This window comes from Anthonomus grandis, chromosome 8, assembly GCF_022605725.1.
Source record: "Anthonomus grandis grandis chromosome 8, icAntGran1.3, whole genome shotgun sequence".
NCBI lineage: Eukaryota > Metazoa > Arthropoda > Insecta > Coleoptera > Curculionidae > Anthonomus > Anthonomus grandis.
Genome location: NC_065553.1, coordinates 3,024,474 through 3,047,604, shown reverse-complemented (window position 1 = coordinate 3,047,604; position 23,131 = coordinate 3,024,474). Strand labels below are relative to the sequence as shown.

General features: G+C 28.5%; 1 protein-coding gene and 1 long non-coding RNA gene across 2 annotated transcripts in view; both read left to right on the top strand.

Moving 5' to 3' along the window:
- Positions 1-23,131, top strand: part of LOC126739895 (synaptogenesis protein syg-2) — a 478,733-nt gene that overhangs the window by 1,063 nt on the left and 454,539 nt on the right. The gene's annotated exons all lie outside the window — the stretch shown is intronic.
- On the top strand, positions 2,176-2,862 carry LOC126739897 (uncharacterized). The gene is made up of 3 exons (XR_007661725.1): positions 2,176-2,398; positions 2,455-2,555; positions 2,614-2,862. It is a non-coding gene; the product is annotated as an uncharacterized LOC126739897 (long non-coding RNA).

The following is a 23,131-nucleotide window of genomic DNA, read 5'->3' as shown; positions in this document are numbered from 1 at the left end:
TTCTAATTAAAAAAAAGGAATCTTTCAACTGTCTGGAAAAAAAATTTAATTTTTTTAAGATAGATAAAGATAGGCTTTTCAACTACCTGTAAGCCAATTCTCATTTATTCCAGACACTAAAAAATTAATTTTAGAAGTAAGTTTAATCTAATATTTAATGTTAAAAAATTGCTTTAGTCCTGGAGCATAAATTTATAAATACTATAAAGAAATATGGAGGACATTCTTAAAATTCTTTACAATATTTTAAGAAAAACTTTATTTGAAGAAATTTACTCTAACTTTGAATCGAAACAAAAAGTATAGAAAGTATACAACTCAACATAACTGTACTGAGACAAAAAAGGCGTTAAATCAAACTTTTAACAGTTTAATGCTTTTAAACGTTGAATACGTTCAATGAATTTTAAATAAGGAAAAACTTGTACAGGGTTTTTGCCAATTTTCTGGAAAACTGCCGGACTTTTGTTTTTTCATGGCCCAAGCAACGCATCATGTATTATTATCGTTTAAATACAGGGTGGCCATTTGAAAACGAAATAGAGCCTATTTTGGGTCCCTCAGAACATTTGCGAAAAAATCCTCGGACCCGTCAATTTTTGATTAAAGGGCGAAACATTCTTTTGCTAGTTTCGCCCCCCTGAGGGGTGACAAGGGCCCCCAAAATTTTCAATGAAACGGGGGTTTGAGTTATACCTTATTTTGAAGGTATTTTTATGTGGATTATAACCCTAAAGTTTTAAATCGTTACTATTTGCCTAGTCGATACAGGGGCTAATAAAAGTCACAAAAAAATTTTAAAAAGAATAATTTTAAATAAAGGGCTTAAAGATAAAATCAATCAAGTAAATGTTCAAAATGTTGGCCTTCGACTTCCATACAATAATACAGGTTTTGTTCAAACCTTTCCCGTACATTTTGCAAAATGTCTGGGGTGATTTGACGACATTCATCAATTATTCTTTGTCGCAAACGGTCTAGCGATGTTGGCTGACTACCATAAATGTTAGTTTTTAAATGGCCCCATAAAAAAAATCTAACGGGCTTAAGTCGGGGGAACGAGGAGGCCATTCAATAGCTCCTCTTCTTCCAATCCATTGTCCTGGAAACGTTTGGTCCTAATATTGACGAACCCTTGCAGCATAGTGGGGTGGCGCCCCATCTTGCTGAAATACTAGACGATTTTCCAAGTACTCGTTGTTATTTTCTAGTATCTCCACTAATGCTGGATGAATTGTATTTTTTTTAACTTCAGGTACATCTCTCCTATAAAATTGCCAGGTAAAAAAAAGGGGCCTACGACATGTTTACCAAAAATGGCAGCCCAACCATTTAATTTTTCAGGATATTGTGTATGAACCTCACGAAATATTCTGGGATTTGAACCAGCCCAATAGCGACAGTTGTGATGATTCACAATACCGTTTAGGAAAAAGGAGCATTCGTCAGAAAAACATACATTAAATAGAAAGCGTGGATCATTGGCGGCTTGTTTAGATATAGTTTCACAAAATTGTACTCGCCTATTAAAATCGTCTTCGTTTAGTTCAGCATACGTTAAAAGACAAATATGCCCAGCCAATGACAATTGAAGATGGGACCAAATACCGATTGATCCCTTCCTTTACGTCCGTAAAATTTCGCGTGTCTATTGGCATTGGCATATTAATTTTGTTTTGTTTTCCCTAACCTAGATTGCAAATTTTATTTTATTTGCTTTGCTTCCTGAATTATTTAATTATCGCCGATAATTATTATTTATATCGAATTTGCCACTATTTCAGTGCTCACAGCAGTCATAGTGCTTAGTGTTGACTCCGTTGTCGGCGTTGTCTATAATATTCGGTACTACGCTAATTTTGAGTTCAAAAACAAACATTTTAGTGTTTGATTTTTAATTTCTAGTAAACTGTTCAGTGATTTCTTTCCTCTATAATTTCTTTTTTAGCTGCTGCAGTGTCTGTTTACGATAATTATGGCAACACTAAGGTAAGATATAATTTTTTTAGGTTTAATCGGAATTATGTATTTTTTAGCCAACAAAATGCAATCTGAGAAGTCTGCGAGTTTCAGGAAGAAAGTTTCACCCAGAATTTTTTGACCAGGCATACAAGGAACACATTATATGTCACATTGAACACATTGTATGAACACATTATTAATGTGTACCAACGATACCTAGACATTTTCTTATTTTAATAGTTTAAACAAACATTTTTGTTTAATATCCACAAAATAAAGATAAAACAATCATTTTTAAATTTTAGGAATTTTGAAGAATATACCTCTTATAGAGAACAAAGTAATAGGGAAGTCGATTATGCTTGTCAGATCCAAAATAAATTTGAGAATGGAGGATAACATATATTTTACAATTGTAACAGGAGAAACATCAGAGGTTATATAAACTCTTAGTTGTCAGACATAATTGTATATTTTGTTGTTTACTTTTAGGATTTAATAGCTTATGTAAAATGAGAAACATTAAGTCTGGGGGAAGCATATGCATCAAGGGACATGCTCCTCAAGAATTTTAGTTAAGGTTTTAAAGAATGGTAATATTGCATTTATTTTTATATTCCTAGACTAATTCATAATTTTAATCCTTTGTAGGATCAGTTGTGATCAGAAGTGCTAGTTTATAATATTATATAACCATATTTATAATATGGTTATAACCAAGCTAGATGGATTTAGTTTCTTCTCTACCATTTTAGTTTTAAGTTGTTGATATAATATAATATAATACATTTTAATATAGTATAGAGTCCATAGTATAGTTTATTATAAAATATGTTATTATAAAATTTAAAGTATATTTGCTAAAGGTTAAAACATTTCAGTAAGCTAGTCGACATTAAGATATTTAATAAATATGATGGGAATTCTTTAATTTCAAAACTTTCATCACAATATTCAAACCTCAAAATATTTATGAAATATTTACTTCTTTTGGCCGCTATGATGATGCATCATCATTTTTTGTCATCATTGATTTTATCAAAACAATGCCTAAACAGTTTAAAAATTAAAATAAATACACATATTTTTTAGGATTATAAGTTTTATATATTTTGATTTTAATTGTCAAATAAAAGTTTAAATGTTATTTATATGGTGATTTTTTCTTAAAAATTCATATAGTTTTAGTTGTTTATTGCCTGGCAATCTTTATCGTCTACCTACTCGATATTATCTGATCCACATATTTCAATCTCCTAAGTAATGTATAATTGGCTATTTAATTTAAATGCTTTTCAAACGTTCATTGACAATTATTATATTATGAAAAGTTTAAATTACCGATACCTATAGGAATATGGCTATAGGTATCGGTTTAATTCTAACAAGTAATTCTACACTATATTTTAATATAATACCATAAAAAACATCTATAAAACAAGCTAAAATAAAAATACCAAAAAAACTTTAAGTGTTATCATTAATAATAATGCCATAATTTATGGATGGTTTAATGTTACCGTTACACGGTATATATACTGTTCTCACTCATGCACTTGTACTTATTTATTAAGAAACCTAGACTTAGTGTCCTGAAGATAACTGGTTTCTGTTTTTTTTTTTTTTAATTTCTGACCCCATGCAACAACTGTCTATTTTTATTTTCCTAAAAATCTTGATCACGCTGTAAATATAAATAAAAAAATCAATAATTTACTAATCTATAACAGCTACAAATATTTCTTTATTGAGCGTCCTTTATATGCACATCGCATTTCTTTTTCGATCTAAATGCCTAACAAAACAAAGTCCTAAAGTAGCAAATATATAGCTCAGAGATGCCAAATCTCGCTGTTTAACGACAGGCATCGAAAAATTCGTATTTTGAATTTTGGCGGCACGCAAGCTACGCCTCTGTAGTGCCGAAATGCTCTTATTGGCTGGGCATATTTGTCTTTTAACGTATGCTGTTTAGTTCTTGTACGAGATGCATTTTGTACGGATGAAACTTGTTTTTTTTAATATCTTCTGAATGCTGCTTTTCTTAATACCAGACACGGTTGAAAACTTCCTTGTGCTCAGTGTAGGATCTTGCACAATATGGCCTAAAATAGCTACTTCTGAAGCTTCATTCACCACTGGATTATCCATTTCGCGCTTCTTATTAGCCACAGACCCAGTTTCCCTAAATTTTTGAACCAATTCCAAAATGTACTTGCGATGGACCTGTCGATTAGGGTGTTGTAGTGTGTTAAAGAGCTGGGAAGTTCTATAAGCATTTTCATTGTTCGCAAAGAAAAGAGAAATTATTTCAACTGTTTCAGCAAGTGAATAAACCACACTATGATCTGACAGCAGTAATTGACAACCACTATTAAACTTCAGAATGTTGCTATAATAACAGTCTCAACAATAACCAAGATTTGAGAGTTCCCTTGCAGAATTGGCATAGATACCTACGGGTATTAAAAAAAAAAACAACAGAAAGTACGGTTCACAATTTAGGAGAACAACATTTTTTGTATTTATTTACCTGCTAAATTTACAAGAATTTTTTTTCATAAAAAATGTTGACATGTTTTTGTAACTTTTATTAGCCCCTGTATCGACTAGGCAAATAGTAACGATTTAAAACTTTAGGGTTATAATCCACATAAAAATACCTTCAAAATAAGGTATCACTCGACCCCCGCTAGGGCTTTGCCCTCAGGGGGGCGAAACTAGCAAAAAAATGTTTCCCCCTTGAATCAAAAATTGACGGGTCCGAGGATTTTTTCGCAAATGTTCTGAGGGACCCAAAATAGACTCTGTTTCGTTTTCAAATGGCCACCCTCTATATATTTATTTAACAATTTTTTAGTACATTTTCGGGTTTGGTATATTTAGCAACTGTATATGGTCAAGGAAAATTTATTAAACTGTAAAATATACGTATATTATATACTTATCTGTTTACAAAAAGGAGAAAATTTTGGAATTTACACGAAATTTACATATCTGATTTTTAAACTCGATGACTACACCTCAAATATTTGATGAAACTCTTCTGAAAAATCATTGTTTTTCGTCCATATCATCTAATCTAATTACGCTGTTTTTATACTAAATATTTATATATAAACTTATATCAAATTTAAATAAACAGTGTTATTACATAAAATAGTGAATATATATTTTCTGCAAAAACATTGTTTTTCATCAACAAGATTCTTACCCCACCACCCACCCCAAACATTCGACCAGTAAGAAATTCTTTTGAAAAATCACCGTTTTTTATCCATAATATTTAATCTAATAGCACTGTTTTGTTAAATTTATTAATATGCAAATATATATAATTATATCAAATTTTAATAAACAAACTGTGTTAGTAGATTGGAGTTTAACGACGAAAACTAGCTGTTATTTATACATTTTGTTTTGGAAAAGAATAATTTTTGAAAACAGTTTCTTACTGGCAAGTTGTGTGTAAGGATAGGTTAACTTAAAAACGGGTTTTTCGCAAAAAATAATCGCCTGCAAAAAAACTTTTCAAGAAAATTGTGGGTGATAAAAAATCTATAGTTTTTGTATCTATACTTTTTTCACATAACCCTAAGGTTTTCGAGTAAAACGTGGAAAAACTCTATTTTATTTCTCGAAAACAAGGCGTATCGCTATGAAAATTACAGTAGTTCGAGAAACTATTTTGGTTTGAAAAGATTTGCAAACCAGAATTTTTCAATTAAAAGAAATACGTAAAAAATAGAGTAAAATTAACTTGTTTTTTCTTGCAAATTTATTCAACAAAAATTGTCTTTTTTTAATTAAAATAAGGTAACAAAAGATAATTTCGTAAAAATTGATAAATACTAAAAAAATATTAAAAGTTTAATTAATGAAAATAATTCCTGAAAACTCTCAAATATTAAAAAATATGCATAACTTAAATGGATAGGAAGAACCTTTTGGCTTTAAAGGATCGCCAGCATTTTTTTAATTTTTAAAAATTAGTTCTTATTTTTAAGTTTACGACTAAATTATATTTATTATAATTCATTGTATTTTTTGAAATTCCAATGCTAAAAGAAAACTTTTCATATTCGTACTAGTTTTCAAGAAAATTAGGAAACATTTTTTTCTCAAAATAATAATTTTGTTTCTTTGACTGCGAATTTTGACAATTTTGTCCCTGGCATTTTTGTCTAAAGAATTGGGCCTAATACTCTAAAATTTTTATGGAAATTTTCTCCCAGAAATCGAGTGAGTCAGTCTCAAACCACTTGGAATTTTCAGAATTGTCTTCTTTCCCAATAAAAATAGGTCCTGCCGCTAACCCGATTTAGCTACTCTTGATCTTTCATTACAAATAGCATTTTAAACAAAAATACCGATATCTACAAAAAGATATTTAATTCATTATGTACCACAAAACTTACCCGCCGAAAACCTTAATTAAAATCTTAATTTGTAATTTTATTTTTAAATAAAAAATAGATTTGTAAATATTATTTTACCTTTTTCTATTAGACAGTATATTACTTTTGAATTTAACATTAAAATAAATCAAGTACAAGATCGTCATGTTTTTATGTCTTATGTTTTTGTTAAAATATTTCTAATAAAAGAAAATCGACTTCTAGAATAGATAGAAGTTGAAAAATTAGTGAAAAACTATAAGTCTTAAATGTTAATAACAATTTCGTGCTAAGCTTAATTTTTTATATTTTTTAGTAATAAATAATTATGGATTTATACCCTTTTGAACATAAATAAAAGGTTTCTCGTATCCATTTAAGTTATGCATGGCTTTAATTAATTTTGGACGTGTTATATGGTGCATATTTATCATAAATCCATTTTGCATATTTTACCCTAAAATTGATTTAATTTGATTTGTGTTTATTGAATTATAAGCAAGTTTTTCAATAAGAAATAATTTTTGAAACAAGGAATTTTTCGTTATGAATTCAGAAAAAATTCCAAAAATGATATATATAGTTTTTTTTTAGAATTTCGGAAATATTTACGCAAAAATTGCTAAAAATATTACATGAAAAAAAAGTAAAACTATATTTTTTATTATTAAATTTGTAGATGCATCTAAAAATTAATAAAAACAATAAATTTTCAAAAATCTTAATTATTTTATGAGATTACGAAAGGGCATTTCCATTAAAAACAATTTTTTTGGACAAGATCTGGTTTTAAAATTTTCAAAAATTAAAAAATCCGCTATAAATTAGGGAAATAGATGATATTTAAAAAAATATAGTTTTGAATATTCATTTTTTTTTGAAATTAGAAAAGGGTATAATTTTATTTATAATTCATTGAATCTTTAAACAAAAAATAATTTCTGAAAGCAAATGCTATTCTTATCTATTTAAGTTATACATAATTTTATTCTAATTTGGGCTTATTTTTTTCTTATTAAAAAAATTTAGGCCTGCAGATCTCTTTAAACCAAAAAAGTTTCTCGTGCCAATTTAAGTTATGCTCCGGTTTAATTAATTTTTGGGGTAAATTTTTTTTAAATACCTTAAATTCTAAGCTAGAGTAATATTGTAAAAAGTGGACGTTGGAATAATATAAAGGGAATATAAGCGCATTTTTTAAACAAATAAATATTTCTTGTTAGTCCTAAACAAATAGTTCGTATCATTTATTAATTGAAGTCTGTTATGCAATATTCAAAAATAGAGAAGATTTTTTTATTATCCAGTATAATTAAAAAAATACTATAAGAAATATAAAACAATTAGGTTAGCAAAGAAAGAAAAGTAACATTATCCTGACACCAAGTAAAAATGAATTTAAACGACATATTATTTGGAATAATGATTTCCTAAATTTTGAATGAAAATATGCATAAAATTCTACTTACGCCTTATAGCGCGTTGAAATAAAGTTTTAATACTTTAATTTTAGTGTATTTTTAAAAATTAGCTAACGCTCAAATATACGTTTTTCCAAAAGTTTTTTGTTAAATAGCTCATTCTCAAAATGAAAAACCTAAAAATGTTGATTAAGGCGATTTATTTTTCTAGGTCTATGAAAAATGCGACAAAGGCCTCAGTTTATATGAATCGATTATAATAATTGAATTATTAGAATATGTATATTTTTGACAAAACATTATTAATATATATTAAATAACAAAAGAAAAATAAAATATATAAAGTATCATGATTCCCGAACAGTTTGCTATAATCGAAAAACAAGTTTATTTCACCGGAAATACTGTTATTCGTAGCCGAATAAATGTAATGATTGATTTTTAATTTTCATTCAATTTTTCTATTTTAATATCGGACATTGCTATTTTATTACCAAAATTCCATTTTAATTTATTTCGCGTGTGTGCTCGTGACAGCATTTTAGAGTAAAATAATAATTTGCCGATATTTTGAGGATAAAACTATACGACGACGATAGTCGACCAAAATCTCGATTTTATTGTAAATAATGGACGGACAAATATGATTTTTTAACACGATAAAATTTAATGAAGTATGGAATGGACAGCGTAAAATTTATAGTAGGATGAATAATATTTATTTTTAGTTGATCTCTATTTTGTTTCATTTGGTCTAAAGCACACGAGTTCTCAAAAAATGTTAAGAAACTTAAAAAAATGCATACATTATTTAAATGTTAAACAAAATTATAAAACATCCTGCCTATATATTTCTATTTTGACCCTTTGGCAAATGTTTATTTTATTAAATTTTAATTAATTAGGTAACCACTTTTACTTAATTCTCTTCTTGGTGGGTTAATTTGGGAATCAATTTTCTCTTCGAAAAAAACTTTCTAATCATCGGGAAAAAAAGAAAATCGATTAACTTTCTTTTTCCGAGTCGTATAATGATTGACGGGTAACGTAACTGCTAGACGGTGATAAATTAGTTCTCAATAAATTTATATCCCACTTTTTAAGCAAACAAGTACTTATTTTACTAGGCGGCAAGCTCGGATAATTTTAATTAATGTTTCTTAAATGCCCTTGTTAAAAAAAATAATTATATTTACAGTTTATATTTTAGATATATTATAAAAAATAGCACTACATGACCATTGATAAAAATTAATCGCTTGAATCAACATTGTTAGGTTTGTCATTTTGAAAATGGTTAATTCAATTAAAAACCCTTGCAATAACTTCAAAAACATAATAATAAAAATTTAATTGTTGAATTACCATTTAATTAACAAACTATAAGGTGTAAGTAGACATTTTCCGCATATTTTAATTCAAAATTTAAAAAATATAATATACAATAAGTTTATTATCAGGTTTTTAACCAACTATTTTTGTATATTGATTCAAATATGAAACAGACATTGATTTAGCATTGTAAAGGTTAGTTTAACATTTTATTTTTTTAGTGCAAAATATTAAAATGTTGATTCAATTATAAGCTTTGTCAATCAATCTTTGTTAATTAAGCAAATTAAGCTCTCACCGTTGTGATAGCAGAGTTGTGAAGGCAAGAAATAAATAGTTTTAAAATATTAAATGATTTGTAAACCTATTCAATTTTTTTTATTGGATATAGGTCAAAAAGTCTACTTCGGACTGTCAATTTATATATTTTGGTCGATGTTTAATCCCTATGAGATGATCCTTTTTTATTTTCAAACATAGTAAAAGTAATAATTAATGCTTATTAAAAACTAAGTTTACTTCGTTTTTATTTTAAGTATTTATAGAACTCCAATATAAAAAAAAATTAATTTAACATAATTTCTAACCTTTTTAAATTGAAAAACCAAAAAGGTCACGGTTTAATTTTATTTGGAAAGATCGTTTTTTTAATTCAAATTGAATTCTTTTTAAAATTTTTAACCATACAAAGTTTACACAAATAAAACTGAAAAAAAAATTCTTATTTTTTTCATTTTATTTCATGAAAACATTCCTATTAGTTTTCTAAATTTTCGATTTTAAAGTGAGTGCTCAAGCAATATATCATATATAATTATCGTTAAATATATCTTTATTTAACGATTTTTTAGCACATTTTTAGTTTTGGGATATCTATGAACTGCATATAGGCAAGGTATATTGATTAAAATGTAGAATATACGTATCATATATTGTTTACAAAAGGGAGACAATTTCAGCATTTAAAAAAATTGACACAGGATTTACATATCTAGTTTTTAAACTCGATAACTATACCTCAAATATTTGATGACTTTTTTTTAAAAATCGTTGTTTTTCGTTCATATTATCCAATCTAATAACGCTGGTTTTATACTAAATATTTATATATAAAATAATATTAAAGTTAACTAAACAATGTAATTAAATTAAATATTGAATATATTTTCTGCAAAAATTTTTGTTTTCATCAACACAACCCTTAGCTCCCCACCCACTCCAAACATTTGCCAAGAAATTTTTCTAAAAAAATTACCGTTTTTCGTCCACAATATCCAATCTAGTAGCACTGTTTTTGTTTTTAATATTTATTAATATAAATATATTAAATCTAAATAAACAAACTATGTTATTAGATTATATATTAAATCATGCATATTATTTTTTAAAACAACGAGTTCTGAAAACAATATCTTAATTGTAAGTTGTGTGGAGTGGGTGGTGGGGTAAGGCGCGATTTGATGAAAAACGTTTTTTTTTGTACAAAATAATTGCCAGGGAGAAAAATGCCTTTTATGCCTATAACTTATATGCCCTTTTATGCCTATAACTTTTCTCACATAACCTTAAGGTTTTCGAGTAAAACGTGAAAAAAAAACAATTTTATTTTTCGAAAACAAGGCGAATCGCTATGAAAATTTCAGTAGTTGTATCATTTTTTATCGCAAATAATTGTAAAGTTAGTTTTTTAAGATAAGTCAATAAGTTTTGAAAAAAAATTTTTTTTTGGTTCTCAACAACTTTTCATTATCTAGATTCAAAAATAAACTTTTTAAGTTAGAACTATTGATATATTTAACAACCATATATGGTCAAGGTATACTTTTCTTACTACTATTTATATACGATACAAAATATTTAGAATAATAATATTATTGAAAAAATTCATTCCAAGGTCTACTCAACACAACTTATTTAATACTTCCAACTGCCTTATGCACAAAATTATCAGAATACTTGGCAAACTTTATGTAATAAAATATTGACGTAAAACAAAGAAAAACACAAAGTCACGGTCTCACAACATGTAATTAAACGGGCTACACGTGTTTCGCTCTGGTTAGAGCATCATCAGGCCTTTAGAAGCCATCCACACACTTCACAGTACATAAAAAAAAAAAAATTATGTACAAATTACATGTTGTGAGAACGTGACTTTGTGTTTTTCTTTGTTTTTCGTCAATTTTGTATGTTGATCTCTTAGAGAGAATAATGGATGAGATTTTTGGAAAAACATTTAAGGGCATTAAAGAGTTGAGCATTGGGATGCTATAATAATTTACTTAGTCGGTCAAAAATTAGATAAAATAGGTTCCAAGGAATGCGACAAATTTAAGTGTAACAGATCTTTGCAAAATTTGGAAGATTTTTTTGAATTTCTAAAAAAGCGTTTTGTAAAGTTTTTTGGAGACCCTTGACTTAAATAGTGCACCATCTTTTAGTGTGATAAGGAAAAATTATAAAAAGATTTCTTCTCATTCTTTATTTGTGACACAAAGGGTGGCACTTGAAATTTGTGTAAAGTACAAGATCATTTGATTTATAATTGTAGCGAATTTTTAATATTATCAATACCACAGAGGTGGGAAAAGATTAAAATTTTGAAATTGTGTTGCAATTGCTTATGTACTGGTTACCTTAGTGCCAAAAGATTTTCCTGCAAGTTTTGTAAAAAAAGGCATAATAAGTAGCACAGTAAATTTATTTTTAAATGAATCTTTGTCTGGTGAAGAGCCAAATTCGGTTATTTGGCAACCAATACTTCTATGGCCAAAGATTATGTGTTATTAAGTAGAGCAAAGGCTCAGGTTTATGATGATGACGGACATGCGCATGTAGCTCGCATTTTGTTAGATTCTGAAAGTCAATTCTGTTTTATCAGCAAGAGTTAAAAATATATTTGATTAAAATATCAAAATTAATCGGAAAAAAAATGGTCCAACCAATTTCCTGCAATGATTTCTCTTTTCCAGGCAGTTGCAAATAATTTTAGAACATCCAGAAAAACCATCTCGATAATTCCAAATGCCAGATAAAATCTGTGAATTTTTTTCCCAAAAAGTGAAAAAATTAGTTTTCTTAAGAATTATTAGAATTATTATTTTTCAGACAGTCAAGGATAAAAAATCTAATTACTTTAGCATTATATCTGCCATAATAATTTAATCATTTCTATTATATTCAAAATTAATGTATTTCATTATGACAAATAATCAACACAACGAAGAAATACTACAACTGACAATGATTAAAGTTAAAATACTGAAAAAAAACTTACAATCTGACAACACAGTGAGCTTGGATACTACTGCCGTTCTTATTGGCTTAATTGACTTGCGTTGCGTATTAATGGGCGGAGCATCAATAAAAGCAACGTTGCCGTTATTAATTTTTGTATTTTTTTGAAAGAAAGATAATTTTTGGAAACATATTATTATCTATGAAATTTGGCTGTCTTTAGTTTATTTACTAATACACATATTTGCAGTTTTTGCTCAACATTGATATTCAATTTATCCCAATACAAAATTAACCAATTGGTAATAATCCAAAACAGAGCTATGAAACTGATTTTGAAATGTAATCGTTATACTCCTGTGAAATCTATGTTAATTCTCCTAAATATACTGTCTGCCAACCAAAGAAGTATGTTTGGTGTCTATTTGTTTATTTTTAAGTTAAAACCACATCTGTGATAAATTAAGATTTCACACTGACCGTCAGATGTAACACAAATCAATTGGTCAACTCTGTCTTGTACAGAGGCGTAATCGAATTTAATAAAATACCTGTGATCATTAAAACGTGTGATAATTTAACACAGTTCAAGACACTTTTGAACAAATTTATTATAGATAGGTTGTAAGTTTTGTTCATTTCATCTAGTTCTAATGTGTGAGTGTGTGTGTCTTATTTTATCTTTACATTATATGCCTTATTTTAATTTTATTTTTCTTCAGTGATTGATTATTTTGTGGTACCTCAGATTACAGATAACTTGCCACTCTACACCTTTGATATTTCTAATTGGGCGATACCAGAGGGTGTGGTGTTAGCTGATGATTCATTTAATACCAGCACTCCTATAGATATTCTTTTTTATGCGAATTTATTTTGGAAATTTATTACGAAAATTCCTGGGAAGGAAGATCGTTCAAGTTTAAGTTGTTCCAAGACCATGACGATTAAAAGATTATTAAATCTTGAGGAGACATTTAAGAGCAATTCTGATTTTAAGCTGAAATATTTAGAATTTATTACTGAATACAAGGATTTAGGACATATGTCACTCATTTCTATATATACTCATATATATACTCATTACAGTTTTTAAAATAGATAGTCTTACAACCAAGCTTCGGGTTGTATTTGATGGGTTAGCTAAGTCTAGTAGTGGGAAATCTTTGAATGACATTCAATTTTCAGGTCCAGCCATACAGAATGATATTTTTAGTATTTTGATTAGATTTCGACAACATGCAGTGGTAGTGGTTGCTGACATTAGCAAAATGTATAGAATAGTGCTTCTCCATCCTGATGATAAAGACATGTGATTATAAGGACAGACAAATGATTATAAGGAGGGAAAAATCTTCTGATGAGATTCAACCTTATAAATTAAATACAGTGACCTTCTGCAAATTAATTAAAGCTTCCTTTAAGTCGTTTTGCAGTAGTTCAAGGTAACATAATTCATTACATATGAGTAACATTACCATGTTCTCTTCAGACTAGATGATCTCGTTAGGAAAATCCACCGTATTCTTTTAGATTGCGTTCTACCTTACTGAAGGTTCTTCTACTTGGCTGCTATCTTTTGAGATATTTATTCAAATACGTGTGCTAATGATTTTAATTCATTCGAAAAAATGTTTACAAAATAAATTGAAATATGTAAAGTGTACAGTGAAATAATTCATAATTTCATGTCAAACTTCAAGCATCTCTATGACTACCATTTTGTTTCTAAAGCCTACTTTCTTCTATGTCATCAAAAATATTTAATAATACTTTTTATTAAATAAAAAAAAAATCTAAAATATGATTGAACTACAACTTTTATTATTTGAGATCGAAAAACCAGGTACGTATTTGAAAAAAAAAAGTTGATGATGGTGGTCCGAAGACGAAACGTCGGATCTAACATTTAATAGCGCCATCTTACAGAGGGAAAAAGTATCATTTATTCTCAAAACTCTTTTGTAATACACTAAGCAGGAAATTTTTTTTTCCGGAAACTACTCGGAATTTTTGAAATTTTAAAGTGACATGTTCTTGAGCACCCAAAGCCGCTAAATTCCTCCTATTCCACCAACTTTCTATCATTGCAATTAGTTAAGTTATTAAAATATTCAAGTAATCTCTTGATGCTGAAAATCCTTTTTTTTTCCTTTTTTGATCACCTCATTATTATTTTTCAACTACATCTTTAATGAAGCCATGATTGTTTCCTAATCTCGAAAGTTCGTTTCAGACTCAATAATACATCCATCATTAGAATATTTTGGATTCGGGTCAGCCGAAAACTAGACTATAGGCAGTAAGCATAATATTATTATCAGATCGTCTAGTAAAATTTGAGCAAATCACGCGATCCAGTAATTATTTTGTTAATTGGCTTTAATAATGTACTAATGGTTAGTCTAAGTACTGAATTGATGCCTTTGTTTCCCTCCTCAGGCGGGAAGTAATTTTCACTATAAAATGCTTAATCGAAAATTAATAGCCCTGAAAATTTAAATAATTAACGTAGTTTCAGTATGCTTTGAAATTTCAAAATTAGTTTTAGTGAACTTAATATTTTAGAGGTAACTTTAAATCGTTTTTTTTCGTATGCCCTAAAGTACCAAAAACCGCAGAACTAAATGAGATATTCTTCTAATTTCAAGTTGTCAGATATTATTTATTTCTTATACGCGTAAGAAATATAACTTAATAAAAAACCTTTTAGGATCAAAGATAAATTGCTTCTAACATTACACGTTTTTCGTTTTACCTTAACGCTTTGTTACTTTTCTTTGGTTACTTTTCTAACTTGAAACTATTGTATGGTATTATTGTAAATCTTTGTAGGGCTGCAAAACTATATACATATTTAAGTTGTTAATTTATAAGAAGTATAAACTATTTATTTTTGAAAACCTATCTTTTAATGAAAATTAAATTCTTCTGTTAACTTCTGTATCCCAAAAGACGCATAACATACTACGGACGTATATAGGACGTCTACATTCCGCAGGATTCTACGTCGTATGTTCGTACTTTTAGGACATTTTACGTCATGTATTGGACATAATATGACGTATCTAGGATCCTTTTTTATGTGGTAAAATGTATATGGTAGAAAAAATAACTTTTTATAATTTATAAAAACTGCAAATATATTGATTATAAAAAAATATATAAAAACAAAACATGTATATGTTTAAAAAACGAAACAAAAAATAAACGTTTAAGAAAATACAAATAAAAAAACATTTGTTCTTCGCAACTATTATGAAATACAGTCTTCAATTTATTTGCTCTTACTTACCATGAATTGGGCTAGATCGTAGTAGATCCTTCCTATCACTGAATGAACAGTAAAACTAAATTCAAATGTAGTAAGGAAATGTTATTATAAGCCAAATTGTGATAAATCCTATATTCACAGGTGTGTAAGCTTTTATCACAAAGGGCTTTTACCACAAAACACAAATATATAGAGAAGTGGTGGTTGCATACAAACTGATAGAAATGCTGACAAATGTACTAGCGTCCTCTCGCTTGCAACTGTTGCAACTAACTTGACAGTTTGACGTACTTAATTGAACCAATCAAAGTGGTAGAAAGACGTGGTCAAATTAAGGCGGGCAAATTCAAATTGAATTTAATAAAAAATTTTATTATTTAATCGCAATATCTAAAGCAAACGCCTTATCAAGAAGATTACTGATATTAAATAGGACCTTTTTGATTAGGTATTGATCAGGATAAAATGAAACTCTTGTATTTTGTATTTCATATCTTAATGAGTTAATCTACTGCAAAAATCAGTTAATAATACTGTAATACATATCACCAATCAGTTGACAATACTGTAATACAATCACAAAATGGAAATAAAATAATATTTTTCTTTAATATATTTATTATTAAATTTTCCTGAAAAATAATTACTTAAATGTATAAACATTATGTACAATAATTATAACAATTAACAATTAGAACATACATTATATTAATTAGAATTAATCTAAAAAAGTTAAAACTATTTTGTTAGCATTGAACTACTCCAACCCAACAGATTAGAAAAGGTTGTAAAGATTTTTGTACTATTTTCTGATTGTACATCTAAGGATATTATCATTATTTTAATAATATCCTTATTTTACTCACACAAACATAGATTCCATAGAAGATTAATTATCTTTTGTACTTATTTCTGTTTCCTAAAGAAATATTAAACAGATTTTAAAAACTAATTTAAAATTTTATAACAGAAAAAAAATATCTATCTCCAAAACAAAATAAATATTTTAAAAACAGAACAACTTATTATAGTATAATATATACCACTTACATAGTAAATATTTCTTCGTCTCTTATAATTCTTGTATAATAACATAAGAAAAAAAAAATTTTGAATTGAAAACAACTGGGAAGAGATAGTCAACAATCGTGCCCAATAGAGAAGAGCGACGTCCGTTGCTCCTCAACCGACTAGAAGAACCCAAAGACCGGCTCTGCAGGAATTTCCGTGTGATGTTTGTGGCCGGATTTGCAAATCTCGCATAGGATTGTTTAACCATAGTAAAACTCACCAAAGACCCAAAGACTGTAGCTTTATCTTTAGTTTAGATTTGATGTTTTTCTTGCAATGGGGTCTAAAGGAAATTGAAAAAAATATTTTATTAATGTGTTTATCACAACCATTTTAAATGTACATCCTCTTACATTACGCATATTTAAAGGAAAATTCTTATCTATTTTTTGATTCTTGAAAAGAAAATGTGGGGCAGGCATTTTGTAATATTTATTTATGATGATAAAGTTAAAAATTAAATATTTAAAAGGTTGATTGGAACCAAAAGACCAAAAATTGACAATGCATAACGATAACACTAAAAATTAAATCATATTTTCTTACCAGAAATCTCGAATTGGCATTATGGTATACATAGAAAAACAATCTGAAATGATATGACCAATGATGTTCCATCAGTCAATGCCAACAACGTCATTTCTGTCAATTTTGCCATCAAGATGAGCAACATACGATTCCGATATGCCTCATACAAGTTTCATACATGTGGACAACCCACGCCATCACGTCAATATTGCCAAACGGACTGAAAGCAGAGCGTTCATTCTCGCATATGTCATTTGTCTTGAATACTGTCAACAGTGTCAACTCCCTCATGTTGCCAAAAACTTATTTGACAGTCAGTGCGATCAACAAAAACACTGGGTTGCTTTTGCTACCGATCTTGATAATTTTGATATATTATTATGATAGGTATTCTATTATCTATACTTTTTAGATTTTTTGAAAATCCTATACCTAATTACTTTTCGACTAGATCAACATGTAAATTAACTAAATTTATAGGGTGTGTTAGTCCTTTGGAAAGAGGGAATCTCGATTTGGCAGTTGTCTATCAAAGTAAAAAAACATGCAAACAGTTTTTTTTGTTAACCATACTAAAATTAAAAATATTAAAAACCAAACTTAGAAGCATTTAAAAATACCTATACATATTTGAAAAATCTTTGCTGGCATATAGTTTTGTGTATTAACAAAAAATTATCTGTTTTTTACATTATATTCTTTTTATACTCTTAAATAATGTTACTTCACTTTAAACGTATTTAATAAACACAAACAAGCACATAAAACATTTCTCTACAACTAACTGTGAAATTTGTCGTCCATCAACATATAATCGATAATAAGCCGTCGAAACAAAAGCGACAGAGTTAAGTTTAAAAGATAGTGGAAAGGCATGAAAGACTTTGCTGATTTGATATGTAAAGGATCTTTTATACATCGTCGATCTACATACAGGTGGAGTCAAAATACCCTTAAAATATATATTTAGGTTATGAACCTTTATTCGAAATTAAATTTCCCGATAAAGATAAATGGTAAGATGATATAGGGGGGTTCCGTTTTTTCGGCCGGCCATATTTAACCAGTTGACCACTATAAGCTTAGGACTTACCGGATTGCGTCGTCTGATATCAAAAATAAACCTTAAGCAACCATTTTGTACTTTTTGAATTCTCTGTGCGGTTACAGACGTAAGGCAACGGTCGTATACTACATGACAATAATTAAACATCGATAATACCAAAGAATTACAAAATATTTTTTTAAATGAAAAATTAAAACGTTTTTGTTATTATACAGTAATTTTAATTTATAATAATAAATTATATGTTTATTAGGCATAAAATCCAATTTAAACTAAACAGTAGTACAAAGTTCACTAAAAATTCACAATAATTGTTAGGCATACGCATTTTGCTTTTTTATGGCTCTCAATCATTTTTTACCTTCATCACTTTAATTTAAGTCTCTAGGTATATAATTGAGTATTTACTTTTCTTTTAATTTACAAAACTATTCAATTCTTCACGCGAATCTACCTTTATTAACCACTGGGACACTTTTTTCTTAAAACTAACAAAACTTTTACAACATTTAATCTCTTATTATAAATTCTTAGAGTTAGGTTGCAGATAGCTTCTCTGTCCACACATTTTTTCCATTTTGGAACTATAACTTTGTTTACAGATCTCAAATTATAGTTTATTTCACTAGAAACTAAACTTTCCTTTTATTTTAAACGATCTTAAAATTATTCTATAACAAAAGAATTGTCTGATATCCATCACACCACTAATACAATATACCTCATCCGCTAAAAAAACCACGCACACATAGATCAAATATGTCTGCACTAGCAAAAATAATAAAATTTTTAATTGATTCGTTGACAAGAATTCTTTTAAATATTTCAATTTTGACATGATATATCTAATCTTTTAAATAATGGATTTTACGTAATAGTCCCAACGGAGATTATTATTTATAATAATTCTTGATTATCCACTATTATACTTTGACAATTTATTATTTTATTATTCAGAGAGCTTGCTTTTTAAATCTCAATTGGTAATCAAGGATTAATCCTAATTTTTTTTACCTTATCATTAAACTCAAGTTTCATTCTCATACATAGATTCAAGTCTATTCCTTTGCTTACAAAATAACAACGCTATAGTTTTCTTTGCGTTAAGTCGAAGCCAGTGTACCCTAAAAAATTGGTCTATTATAAGGATTTAAAATTAAATCTTAGCAAATGCTCTGTAATGTGTTTCTCTTCAAAAAATAAGAAAAAAATTGTCTTGGATAATTTAAGACTATTTGTGGGGAAATCCAGTTAAAAATAGTTAATAACATTAAAAATTTTGGTGTAATTTTCGAGGAGGACTTGAAATTCAAAATGCACGTTTCTGACGTAAAAAATCCTATTTTGCGCTCAAACCATTGTACGCTAATAGAAGTATTATTTACTACAAAGTACGAAAGAAATTATGCGAGTCCTTAGTACTTCCTATTATGAACATTGTTTATGTTCCTTGTTTAGATAAAGTCACCCTGTATGATTTGCAGAAGCTTCAAAATCAGTGCTGTAGATTAATTTTTAACTTAAGAAAATATGATATGAGTTTCAGAAAAAATGTGTACTCTTGGATGGTTGCGTGTAGAGAATCTTTATCTTTATCAGTTGGCCATTTTTGTGCATCGATTGCTTGGTACATCCTCCAAGTGAAAAATTCAGTTTTCGAAGAGATATGCACGACGTCAACCTAAGATGTATTAAAGTAAATTATCGGCTCCTTGTTTTCATTTTGCCTTGTTTTACAGATGTTTTCTTTTTAATGGTGTTTCGGTGTATAATGAACTTCCGAATTCACTTAAATGCATGTCCATTACTGGTTTTATAGTAAAATCAAAATCGCATTTACTTACATTACAGATGATCTCCTTATAATTTAAAAGGAAAATGTGAAATTTTTTTTTTTTTTTTAGTTTTATGTCATTGCTTATTTTCCAACTCAAGATAGATTTTATGGACCTTACGGGATTCCTATTATCTTCTTTCTATAACTGCTATCTATGTAATTATGTATATATTTTGGTTCATGTAATTAGAAGTTAAGTTGATTCGCCCTAGGCTAGACTTCGCCTTTGTACATTTGGGTATAATAAAGACATTATTTATTTATATCAAGATCCTGACTTAAAAAAGGTAAATATAATTAGTTGTCATATTGTTGAATTGTGCATTTTATAAGTTACTTTGGCAATAAATATGTATAAAAAAAATATAAAATTGGACCTAATACTGAGCCTTGTAATATTTGCTGCCTTACATCAATGTACTCGAATTTTTACCCTCCAGAATTGCTGCCTGCTTTCTATCAACCAAATAATTTTTAAAAGCCTTATTGCTGAATTACTAATATCTGTGCAGCCATTGTTTAGAAGCTCATTCTATTAAACGTTCAACTATTCAGGTTTTATTCACGTTTTAAAAAAAAATACAATGACTACGTCTATATTTAACACTCAGCCATGTATCCTTTAAATCGTTAGTCTTTACAAGGAATTGGTAATTCAAATCTGTCCTAACATAAATTCCAACTCCTCCGCCTCTGATACCTCCATCCCTGTTTCTCCGTATAAAAGAGTGATATCCACAAACCATAAGAATAATGCCGAATAATCATGTTAATTACAGGTAATATACGAACATCATGTGTAACTTTAAGTAAATAATAAAAATTTTTTTAAATGAAGTTCGCCGGCTTGTGTACTTAATTAGCGTGTACCCAGTTATTGCAACATCATTGTCTGGAACACTACTATTGAACCATTTTTTAGACATGCATACAACATGAAGATTGTGTGTCAGTATAAAATTTGAAAATCAAAAAATGTGTAAAATGTGAAATAATTGACCTAACGTTAAGATAAGAGATATTCAGGTGATTCATCATATTATATAGGGTAAACCACCAGGTTATTGGCCTTAAGGACTTCTCAGGTTTCACATATCCACTAGTTTTCAGAAAATTGATATTATAGTCAGCTTGTGACTAGTTTATGTTCTTTGACGATTCTACTTTGTTCTCAAATGAAAAAAAAATATTTTTTTTTTGAAATTATAATACCAAAATAATAAAAATTAAAAAAAAAGCTTAGAGCTTAATTGTTGGCATGCTTTCCCAGTCATTGGCACCCGAAATTATCCCAGTTATTGGCACTTTGCCACTACGCACCTCAAATATTAATGACGAAAAATTTTATGATATTATTAATATAATATCGGTTTGTTAAAAAAAAACAACAATTGATCTTGATTATAGCACTAAAAGTAATATCAAAATAATATTGTTTATAAATAAAACGAGCTAATATTCAAAGGTTTACAAAACGAATAGTTAAACTTAAAAGTAGGATTAATAATATAATGTCTTATAAAATTATTTACAAAAAGCAGCCTAAGACTTAGACAAACAAGAGGCACAAAGAAATTCTTTTTTATATAGACCTTTATTTTCCAAACATTCTACATGATATGTTCTCTTACAATTTTTACATCTAAGTCCTGGTTTCGACCTGTTTATATTTTTCACGCAAACATAGCAAACTTTATTTTGTAACAAATTCTCCATTGATGAAGTGGATGAAGTCAAAGGTGTGCAGAGGGAAAGATACTTTTTTGGCGGAGAACTGAAAATTTGTCTAACAAGGCTTTGATGATCGTCCTTCCTTGCAGTTAGAGTCTTGCCTTTGTTTTCCTTTTCTGTATTTTGCAGCCTGTGGCTTGAGTCTCTCTTCTTTACTTTGATTCCTCTGCTCTTCCTCTTCCCTCTGAAGCTGTTCTTTTTCCTCAACAATCATTTTGAAACCCGACGACGAAATAACATAAGGCATTTTGGTTACTGCTCTTTTGCCCTTCCTCTCAGGCGTTTGTGGTTTAGGTAAAAATAATTCTATGGACGGCAAATTATCAACTGGTGTCAGAATTTCGCTATCAGTATTCATCTTTTCATTGGCGTTATTCCTCTGCTTTTCTTCTATATTTATATCGTTTACCTCAATAACTGTAGGTTCAATGGTGAACTGTTCTTTATTTAGGTCTGAAAGTCTCAGGATATTATAATTTTCCCCTTGTAAAACAATAGAGATATTTGCTATTTCCTCTTCTGTATAATTTGTTTCAAAATCGCCTTTTGCCATTTGCCTAAAGGATGTTGAAAAAAGATCTACTTCACTTATTTCATTAAGGTAGTTAAATAATCTTTTTAAGGCTGCAAAATTCTCGTCGTCCGATGTAATTCCCGTCTGTCCCAGTTCCATAAATTTTCTATCACCTATTAGCTTTTTAAACAAAGTCAAACTTATTTGTTTTTCTGATCGACCTTTACTAATATTTGCTTCTGCTTCTCCTACACTATCAATATCAATTTTTTCCTAGGCACTTGGTATAGTCTATTGCATTGGAGTCCCAAAGAAATAATCCACATGCTTTAAAGTCGTTTGATATAGTTGTTGCATCAAGTTTTCCCATTGCCGTGTACAAAATAGGAGCAAAATCTTCCTTTCGTAGTTTCATGAATGGATGATTCACTAATCTTGACTAAAAAAATTAAAAAATAGAATAGGATGCCAATGATTGGGAGAATATTATTAGCAGCAATAATCCAATAATTAGCATAGGTGCCAACCACTGGCAATATAACATTTTTCTCTGCCTATCATTAGCACCCTACAAATTTTAATTTATATTGAAAAATATGCATTTTTTTTAACGAAAAATCATTTTAAAGATAGTTAACAATATCACCAACAAGAAAAATAGCTATTTGATTAAGAAGTCATAAGTTTTCACGTTAGTTATGAGTACCAAACCCAAAATCATAAATTCCTACCTTGTTTCAGTTTTACGCACGACACGTTAA